General features: G+C 56.8%; 1 protein-coding gene across 1 annotated transcript in view; it reads right to left on the bottom strand.

Moving 5' to 3' along the window:
- LRRC4B (leucine rich repeat containing 4B) overlaps positions 1–6,246 on the bottom strand; it is a 42,019-nt gene extending 35,773 nt beyond the window's left edge. Inside the window, exon 1 of the mRNA XM_003801451.1 lies at positions 6,147–6,246. The gene's annotated coding sequence lies outside the window, so the exon portion shown is untranslated. The remainder of the gene's footprint in view (positions 1–6,146) is intronic.
- Between the last annotated feature and the right edge of the window lie 152 nt (positions 6,247–6,398).

The following is a 6,398-nucleotide window of genomic DNA, read 5'->3' as shown; positions in this document are numbered from 1 at the left end:
CAACCCCATATGTAAATCCAGTATTTCTGGCTCGATCAAAACCACCTGTTTGCCACAGAGTAGAGGCCCACAGAATCATGTTCAGGCTTTTAATCTTTCCCACAAGAGGATTCTGTACCCCGCACATTGGTGAGGGTTGATCCTCCACTGTGAGGATCAGTATGGGCAAGTCCTCTCCTCTCTAGGGTTTTAGGAACATAAACAAGATCAGAGTAGAGGCTCGGCGCCTGTGGCTCAAGCGGCTAAGGTGCCAGCCACATACACCTAAGGTGGCGGATTCGAATCCCCAGCCTGGGCCTGCCAAACAACAATGATGGCTGCAACCAAAAAATGGCCAGGCGTTGTGGCGGGCGCCTGTAGTCCCAGCTACTTGGGAGGCTGAGGCAGGAGACTCACTTGAGCCCAGGAGTTGGAGGTTGCTGTGAGCGTGATGCCATGGCACTCTACCCAGGGGGATAGCTTGAGGCTCCGTCTCAAAAAAAAAAAAAAAAAAAAAAGATCAGAGTAGCGAGCCCTGACTTATAAGAACTCTAAGGTCTTTTTAGAAGTCTAACTTTACGAATCTATTGTTATTAACAATAACAATAAGAATAATTAAATTATTCTTTCTTTCTTTCTTTCTTTCTTTCTTTCTTTCTTTCTTTCTTTCTTTCTTTTTTGAGACAAATGTCTCACTCTGTTGCCTTTGGTAGAGTGTCATAGCTCACAGCAACCTCAAACTCTTGGACTCAAGTGTCCTCTTGCCTCAGTCTCCCAAGAAGCTAGGACTACAGGTACTCACCACAACGCCTGGCTAGTTTTTCTACACTTAGTAGAGACGGGGGTCTCACTCCTGCTCAGGCTGGTCTTGAACTCCTGAGCTCAAGCAGTTCATCTGCCTTGGCCTCCCAAGTGTTAGGATTACAGGTGTGAGCCACCGTGCTTGGCTATCAACGTAATTATTGTTATTAACAGTTCAAATATCCACTTAGAGGGCTTGATGGGCCAGCAGTTTCTCTACTCTGGGCGTCAGTTTCCCCCTCTGTAGAGCAGTGGTCTCAGCTGGTGGAGACAGCCTGCAGGGGGCCAACCCCTGGATTCATAGTCCAACTCTGCCACTTCCAGCTGCCTAATCTTGGGCAAAGGACTTTACCTCTCTGAGCCTCAGTTTCCTCACATGTCAAACCAGGGACGATGATCTTGCCTCCCTTCCACAGTTGCCACAAGGAATAAATAGAACAAATCCACAGAAAATGCTTAGCGCAGAGCCTGGCTCATGGTAAGCTCTCAATAAATGTTAACTATTATCATCATTATCTCTGGCTCTGTATTGAGGGTTCTAGACAAGAGGGCAAATCTCTTCTGCATTTACTACCTGCAGCAGCCCCTCCAGTGGAGCTGTGGCTGGCAATGCCTTCTGACCTTTGTTGCAGAGTTTGAACAAGAGCTCTGGGGCCTAAACTCAACTCTCTGGGCAGATGCAGGTTCTGGGGGTACATATCTGAGAACAGGAGTGTCTGGGGCTGTGGTCCCCAGTCCTGCCTCCCTCCCTCTTCCTTGCTTCCATTCTCATTCTCAGCAGCTCTCTTGGGGAACCAGCTGACCCTCATGATGGGCTTCTGCCTGTCTCCTGACTGTAGGGTCCCCACCAGCCCATCTCACAGGCCTCTGATGGAGCCCCCCCACCTCCGCCTGCCATGACAACAGCTGTGCATGGGTTTCCAGGCAACAAGGGGCATCATGCCACTCTTCTTACTCTCCTGCCACCCCCTGTCTGGCAGAGCCACCCTAGCCTCAGGGACTGGGAAGGGAAGGGGAGGGAGGGTCCCTAAACTCAGAGGTGAGGTCTCCTGAGCCCTGCCAGAGAGGAGACAAAGATGTGCTCCCCTCAGCCCAGCAAGGATGATGGCTGGGGAACAACTGCTGGGTCTGAGCACTGCCATGGCCTAAAGGGAAGCTCTGTCATTTGCACCCTGATCAGGAGATGAGGCCATATGAGGACCCCTCCCTCTGGAACAGAGTCCCGCACCCATGGCCATAGCTTGCTGATAAAGACCACACCCGATGTCCTCCACGATGGCTCCAGCTCTCCACCTCCACTGGGCCCAAACATGCGGCTGTAGGGAAAACTACCCCTGCCTATGGGCTGTGATCTGGTGACGTGCTGAAGGTAAGTGTGGGGTCTGTGGCTGGCCCCAGCCACTAGCCAGCTGAGAAGGACAGGCTACAACATGGTGGCTTCATGCAATGATGGCTCTAGAATAGTGGGAGGGGTTGAGTGTGTCAAACCGGAGCCTGGCCCTACAGGACTTGAATGTGCTCTGTACCCTGGTAGTCTTAAGAACCACTTCTCCCATATAAGGGGCATAAGAGGGAGCCTTTTAGGTAGAAGCAGGGCCCAGTGTAGCAGGGCTCAGAGTCAGGCAAACCGAAGGGGAGAAGAGTGCAGATCAGGGAGGGGTAGAGGGAGGGGCAGAGAGAGCCATGGAAGAGGAAGGAACAGGGGCAGCAGCAGGGGCTGCACGTAGCCAACTAACTGTAGGATAGACCCAAGCAGGTTAGAGTGGGGAGTGGGGGTGGCTTTGGGGCACCTGAGTACAGTACATTGCCACTCAGGGGAAAGAAAGTTTCAAAAGAAACTTGTTGGCAGCAAATTAGACATGTCGCAAGGACTGGAGAAAATAACGCTTATGGTCTAGAGGGCCCCAGAATTGGTGCCCAGGGACACAACAGGAAGAAGCAGGAGGAGGCCAGGAGATGGGCAGGAACAGCACCAAAACTGAACAAGAGTGACATAGAGGGACAGAGAAGAGAGGCACAGGTCTAGAGGATGAAGGAGGATGGGGAGACATGGGGGCTGGGGAGGGCGAAGGGTCAGTCCCTGGATGAAGAGGAGAGAGATATATGAGGCTCAGGTGACACCTTACCATAGCCAGAGAGAGCAGGATGGGGAGTGATGAGAGAGGGAGAGATGATGGAGGGATCAATACCGTGCCACCAGGTGAGACAAGTGACCAGTAGAGGTGGGGAGGAGAGGAGAGGAGACAGGGAGGTGGGGACCCTGGCAGGGATGCACAGGCAGGGTGCAGGAAGCTTACACAGGAAGTAAATGTGTGTGTCTGACTCCGTGGTGCTGAGCCCCCCTCACAGCACCTCTGCTTGAGGATCTGCCTCCCCCTAAGGCCCTGACAGTGCGTGTGCACCATGTGTGCGTGTACGCTGAGCTGAGGCTCTGCTTGCAAGGGCTATGTTGGGGTCCTGATACCTGACATCTTCGTTCTGCTGTCCTTAGGTGAGGAGGAGAGCCCTGGAGGAGCCCTCTGAGGCAAGAAGCATTCTCCCAAAAGTCTCTGAGAGGGGTAAAGGGTGACTGCTGGAGCCTGGTGGGGCTGGGCCTCCCTCTGGCACACACAGGTGCCTCTCGCACTGGGTGCCTAGTGTGACTGTGTGTGTGTCTGTGGTAGCAGAATGTGGGGCTGCATTCCCACGGTCTGGGGCACCTCTGTGCCTCTTGCTTTGTGTCTCTCTGTGAGCGTGAGGCCATGTGGCCCATGAGGCATGCCACTGTGGGTGAGGGCCTCTCTGCCTTTGTCTCTTCCCCAGATTGTCATGGAGGAGGGACTGCATGTGTCTGTGTGTGCACATAACCACAGGTCTGGGGACTGCTCCCTCTTTCTCCTGGCCTCTGGCTGACTCTGAGTGTGGGAGGCGCGTCCATAACTAGGCCTCTCCCATTCCATATCTGGGCCTCTGACTGTGGGTGAATGACCATGTGTGCATATGCAATGCATGTGTGTGTGCATGGATATGCGTATGCACGTGTGTGTGCCAGGGCATCATTTTTGCATGCTCCCACTTTCCCTCTGTGGGTAATTTGGGGTCTCTCTGACAAGTTAGAAACTGCTTCCCTTCTGCACCTCCGGTGGCTTCCCGCACACCCTCCCTGAGTCTGTGGCTTCTTGTGTCTCTGCCTTGCAACTTGCTCTCAGGTGCAATGGCGTTTGTCTTGTGTGTGTCTGTCTCCCTGACTGTCCCTTTCAGTTGGAAATTAAGTAAGTAACTGTGTGTGTCTGACTCCCTGAGTCCTAGTCACCCTAGTTGTGTGTGTCTGTTTGGGAGGCTGACACCCCACTCTCATTCTAGCTGCTCCTCTGCTCAGCTTGGCTCCCATCCTTCCCTTCCTTGCCTGAGAGTCTCTCTCCCACCTTTCTGCTGCTTTACTCTCTGTCCCCCCTTTCTGAGTATATATTCAGACAATCAGGTGGCTGGGATGAGAGGAGACCCAGGGAAGAGAAGGAGGAAGGTGGGCAAGGGAAGGGGAGCCTGTGAAACATGGTTAGAAGGAGCAAAGAGACAGATGATGCTTCAGGAGGAAGGAGGTGCTGCTCCTGGCCACGGTCCTGGGCTGGGAAGGGGGTGGGATATTTTAGCGGGGAGAGGATGCTGCCCGGTGCCTGGACCCGGAGGGAAGCCGACTCCAGCTACTCCCAGCTGCCGCTGGAGCCCGAGTTCCTGTCTGGCGGCTGCGCGGCCAGGACTTGGGATGTGAGGCGCATAGCAATGGGGCGCTGCGGAGGCTCGACTGCAGCTCCCAGCTGGAAAGGGGGGCAGGGAGGGGGCTGAGGGGCAGCCCTGAGGCTCCCTTCCCCCCATTCCCAGCTGGGCTCTCCCCAGGGGAATTCCCCACCCAGAGAGAAAGTCGCCTGGGGCTGGAGGGAGCAGGGCAGGGAGGAAGAGAGGGTGCTCAGAGGAAAGCAAAGGTGAGGGTGCCTGGGAAGGAGATGGAGGTGGGGAGAGAAGGGGAAGAGGGGTGGGCCAGAGGCCACTGTGGGCACTGGGGACTCAGAGCCCTGGAGAGAGACTGGCTGGGCCCCAGGCCAGAGAGGAGGAACCGCTGAAGCAGGGGCATGACGATGTGGGAGGAACCTTGGAGCCTGGACCTTGGGGTCCCTGGAATTGATGGGGAGTTGGCATGAGACATACCAGAAAGGACTGGAGAGGTCTGAAATTGGGGTGTTCTGTGGGGGTTAGGAGACGGGAACGGAAGGGTCTGAGATTGGGGTGAGGAGACAGAAATAGAGAGGTCTGTGAGTGAAGAAAGGTCATAAAAGAGGGTCCCCGAAGACCTGGGTCTGAGGAGAGGCTAGGGGTGCTAGGGAGAAAGGGGAGAAGCTGGGTCCTAAGCAGAGAGAGGAAGGGCCTGGGGAAGACGCTAGAGGAAAGGCAAATCTGGGGTCTCTTGGAGAGAGGGTCAAGGGAGGAGACATCTGGGGGTGATAGGGTCAGAGATGGAAAGTGAGAGGATCCTGAGGGGAGGAGAAAGTGCCTTAGAAGGTCCTAGAAGAGCAGGTGTGTGTGGGGAGGCAAGCCTCCAAGAAGGGAAGGTCCTCAAGGGGGAGGGTTAAGGAAGGTGGGAGAGAGGCAGTGGTCCCAGAGACACGTGCCCAAGGATATAAAGGCTGTGAAGCAGAAAGGGGTCAAGGAAGGGAGTATTGCCAAGAGGGAGGGGCAGGGGTCCAGGCTGCCCACTAGGAGAGCTTGTGTGACCCCAGAGGGAGAAAGCCTGTAGACTGGGGAGGGGGTTGTCTCACTCCCCAGTCACCCCCTCCGTCTTTCCCATTTTCACTTCCCAAACTCCCCGGTTCTCCCCGGTTGCCACGGCAACCGCTCCTGCCAGGCGCGGTCACCAAGGAAACCCCGTGCCCGCCTCTCCCCCCCTTCCCATCACTGGCATGCCCCTCCACCCCAAGCAGCAGCGGTGTAGAGGGTGGGAGGGGCAATGGGGGGTTAGGAAGAACCCGGACTCCGGTCTGAGAAAGGGGGGCCCAGACCTGCGCCGGTGAGATCCCCCTACCCTAAGCCTGCGTCCTCAACCCCACAGTTGGACACGCAGCGATCGCCGGACGTACACTCCCCCCACACCCATCTTCAGGCAGAGGCGACCCCCCAACACAGAACTCACCCGCCCCAGAACCCCTCACCTAGCCGCCTCCCCCACAGGCTTCTGCTCTCCCCCAGGCCCCGCCCACTGTCCTCTGCAGTCCCCCCACCATCCCAGAGGAGGCCTAAGACCACTGTCCCCCAATTAGAGAATGCTCCCCACACCGTCCGCGGTTCCGCCTCCACACACCCCCCCGCCCGACCAGTGCCCCTCGAAGGCTACTCACAGCGAGGAAAGGGTCTCCTTCCGGGGGCAGCATGCCCGGCCGGTGGGGGGAGGACCCCCCCAATGAGGCACGAGAATTGGGGTGCAAGGCCCGCAGCTGGGAGAAGCGGGGGGCGGGGCTGCGGCCGGGCCGGAGTCTCTCGAGTTCTCCCCCCTCCCCGGCTCCTGGGTGGGGAGGGGGCTTCCGCAGCGGCGGCGACGGGGTTGGGGGGGCCCGCTCTGCCTCCGCGCCCGCTAGCCCGCCTGCCGCCCG

Source organism: Otolemur garnettii, unplaced genomic scaffold, assembly GCF_000181295.1.
Source record: "Otolemur garnettii isolate 467f Iridium unplaced genomic scaffold, OtoGar3 scaffold00211, whole genome shotgun sequence".
NCBI classification, from domain to species: Eukaryota; Metazoa; Chordata; class Mammalia; order Primates; family Galagidae; genus Otolemur; species Otolemur garnettii.
The sequence above is the reverse complement of the archived record's forward strand: the minus strand, read 5'-3'. Positions and strand labels throughout refer to the sequence as shown.